The 3,878-nt window shown below is 40.3% G+C and overlaps 1 pseudogene; it reads left to right on the top strand.

The window, feature by feature from the left end:
• Positions 1–336: 336 nt before the first annotated feature.
• Positions 337–3,480, top strand: LOC141834213 (putative disease resistance protein RGA4; annotated as a pseudogene).
• The last annotated feature ends 398 nt before the right edge of the window (positions 3,481–3,878 follow it).

Here is a 3,878-nt window from a genome sequence, read left to right as displayed (position 1 = left end):
AGGGAGTTGAAAAATAAATAAATTTATTGTACGATTTATTAATAATCCGATGATTTGATTAAGTTAAACCGGAGACTGATCAAATACACTAAACATAGTAAATAAAATATTTTCTCAAATTTTAATGATATTTTAAATAATAAAAAATAGAAAAATATTTTTTTATTGAAATTATTTTTGGTAATAAACGAAGCATAATATATTCTCACATCGCTGTTGAGCTGGAAATTAGCAATCTCCGTTGGAGATCCTTTTAATAATCGATTTCGTATCCATTAAGAAAGGAAGACGACAATCGGTCTTCCACTTGCAAATTATTGCTTCTCCTTTCTCCTCTCCTCCTCTCCTCCAAAGTTAGCAGCCACATCCACGGTAAACAAACAATTCGCAGGCATAGCTATGGAAGCAGCTTTGGCGAGTTCTGCGGCTCGCTTTCTGGGCCAGAGGGTAGCTGATCTTCTCCAACTCGATAAGAAACTCAAAGAATTGACTGATATTGAAGGAAAGATGGAGAAACTCAAGGAGTTGTCGACAATTATCGACATGGTGATCAAAGATGTTGAGCCGGCCTGCTCTATGAGGGATGACGCCGTGAAGAAGTTGTTGAGGAAGCTCAAACACTTGGCCTACGATCTGGAGGATGCTGTGGATTACTACGACACCGAAGCTTTACGGAAGCAAAGATCAAGAGCATATTTCAGGCCGGTGCGCGATTTCTTCTCTTCTAATAATAATCAACTTGTATTTAAGAGCAGGATAGGTGGCATGATAAAAGCAGTAATGGAGAATCTAAATTCTATTTTGCTGCAAAAGTCCATCCTTGAAAATTTGCCGCAAGGCACTGTCCGGATGTCACCAAGTGCTTATAGAGAGATCCACTCGCACAATAGCTTGGCTGTTATAGGGAGAGAAACAGAGAAGGAGAAGATTGTCAACATGTTAACAGATGATGAAGGAAGCAGCAATGATACAATGAAGGTCATCGCCATCGTTGGGATGGGTGGCCTTGGGAAGACTACACTTGCTCGTCATGTTTTCAATGACGAGAGGGTGAAAGCTCATTTTGGAAAGCTTAGCATGTACTGGAAAGTTGTTGGAGCAGAATTTGATCCTACAAAGATAATGAAGTCTGTTTTAGAACTGGCTACCGGTGCACCGGTCAACATCTCAGAACCAGAGTTAGTGACGGAGAAACTACAAAAAGCCTTATCAGAGAAGAGATTTCTGCTCGTGTTGGATGATGTATGGAATGAAGATCAATTACAGTGGAGGGCACTCGAAAGCAGCATTAACATGTGGGGCAAGTGGAAGTAAAGTTTTAGTGACTACCCGTAGTCAAAGGTCTCTTCGATCATGGGCTCATCAAATACCCACCAAATACAGCAGTTGTCCCGGGAGGATTGTTTGTCCTTGTTTCAGCAATTTGCTTTTGGAGACGAAGAACCAAATAAGAATTTGATGGAAATCGGTGGAAAGATTGTTGAGAAATGTGGCGGTGTGCCCTTGGCTGCCATATCTCTTGGCAGCATGCTCCATAGCACTCGAGATGAAACTTATTGGTCCTCAGTATTGAACAGTGAAATATGGCAGCTCAGAGATGAGGACCAGAAATTCTTAGCTGTGCTCAAGTTGAGCTACGACGCTCTCCCTCCACCGTCAAAGAAGTGCTTTGCATTTGGCTCCCTATTCCCAAAGAACCATGTGATGAAAAGGGATGAGTTGATTCAGTTGTGGACAGCAAATGGTTTCGTATGTTCAGAAGGGAATTTTGATGCTGAAACAGTTGGCAACCGCATCTTTGATGATCTAGTATTGAGGTCATTCTTTCTCTCTGCACCTTCCGAGAACTGCGATGATGATGGTCGTCATGTAACCAAGTGCACAATGCATGATTTGATGCATGACCTGGCACGATCAGTATCTGAAGATGAATATTACATTCTCGAAGATTATGAGGCAATAAAGGATATTCAAAAGAGAACATATCATTTGAGCTTAGAATGTGAAATTTTATCAAACACTTCTCAGGTCATATTCAAGAAGTCATTGTGTTTGCGCACCCTGGTAATGGTAAATTGGTTGGTTACATTCGAAGGAAATGGAAACAGCTTCAACTCATCTTTTCAGAATTGAAATTCTTGCGGGTGTTAGATTTACAGATTTAATGGCATCTCTGAGGTTCCAACATCTGTAGGAAATTTGATACATTTGAGGTACCTTGACTTATCTGAAAATTGCATTAAAGTTCTACCTGACACCATAACTCTTCTCCAAAATTTGCAATATCTCAATCTCCAACAGAATTGGCCTTCAAGAGTTACCAAAAAAACTGAGGAATATGCAAAGCCTTCAGTATCTTGGTTGTGAGTCTCATAAATTGACTCACATGCCCCCTGGGTTATCACAATTGACTAGTCTTCGAAGTTTATCTTGCTTTGTTGCTGGGAATAAAACTGGCTCATGCTCAATTACAGAACTAGAGGATTTGAAGCTTCACGGGAAAATGGAAATTAGATTTTCTAAAAATTATAGGAATTATTCTTGTGGTGGAAGAAAAATTCTGAAGAATAAAGATTTTAATGAATTATCCTTATTCTTTAATAATTCAGACACTTATGACAAGAGCATGCTGGATGATCTTTGCCCCAACACGAGTTTAAAGAAGTTGAAGATATCCGATTATGGAAGCCGACAATTTCCAACATGGTTGATGGAGTCACAGTTACCGTATTTAGTTGAAGTTATTCTCTACAATTGTTATTGTTGTGAACATGTTCCTCATTTTGGAAATCTCCAATTCCTTAGAAAGCTTGTCATAGACCGCATGGGTGGCGTGAAACACTTGGGTGCTGAGTTCCATGGGCATGGATTGATCAGAGGCTTTCCTTCCCTCCAAGAACTGCAGTTGCGTTCGATGACTAATTTAGAGGAATGGTCAGAGTCTGATGGTGTCGATGAGTTGTTCCCTTTACTGAAGAGACTGGAGATTTGGAATTGTCCAAAATTGAAAAACATGCCAAGGCTTCCAAGAATTGAACTTCTTAAGCTATCTGACTGCAGTGAAAGCTTACTCTCAGGCGTTGGAAGAATGACTTCTCTTTCTCATCTCATACTGTATGATATGAAGGGCATGACATCTCTTCCAACTGGTTGCTTAAGAAACCTCACATCCTTGATGAAATTGGAAATTATACGCTGCCATGAACTCCAATTTCTTCCTTGGGATGAAATGCAGCTCCTAACAATGGTTCACTCGTTGACCATCAAGGAATGTGACAATTTGACATCCTTCCCGTTAGAAGAAGTGGGACGGCTCAGCGCTCTTCGATATCTCTGTTTTAAAATCATAACAGCAATATACTGCAGCTAGAAATACTTGTACAAATCCTGAATTCACTGCATGAGTTCGACATTCAGATTTGTGGCAAGATTGTGAATTTATGCGGGCAATTGCAACACTTACACATGCTCCGACAATTGTGGATATGTGGTTCGCATCAATTTTCTTATGAAAGTCCATACAAATTGGGCAAAATTAAGTATTTGTTGTTGTGATGAATTAGAATCCTTGATGACAGCAGCACCATCGACCAGTGTGCTAGAAGATCTAGAAATATGCAATATCCCCAACCTCACCACCTTACCTGGATGGCTACAACATCTCAGATCACTCCGTGAGCTAAGTATCAGCAACTGCCCCCAATTAGGATCGCTTCCAAGGTGTCTACAGGACCTCCGTTCGCTGCAGACTTTGTCCATTGATGAGTGTTGCCTACAATTGGAAAGAAGATGTAAAAGGGAGACAGGCGAAGATTGGCCGAACATTTCTCATGTGCCATATATTCGTATTTATCCAAAAGGTACAACTGAAATCAGCA

The sequence above is a fragment of the Curcuma longa genome, chromosome 8 (genome assembly GCF_044706935.1).
Source record: "Curcuma longa cultivar G26 ecotype Majalengka, Jawa Barat chromosome 8, ITB_CL_G26_1.1, whole genome shotgun sequence".
Taxonomy (NCBI): domain Eukaryota; kingdom Viridiplantae; phylum Streptophyta; class Magnoliopsida; order Zingiberales; family Zingiberaceae; genus Curcuma; species Curcuma longa.
The sequence above is the reverse complement of the archived record's forward strand: the minus strand, read 5'-3'. Positions and strand labels throughout refer to the sequence as shown.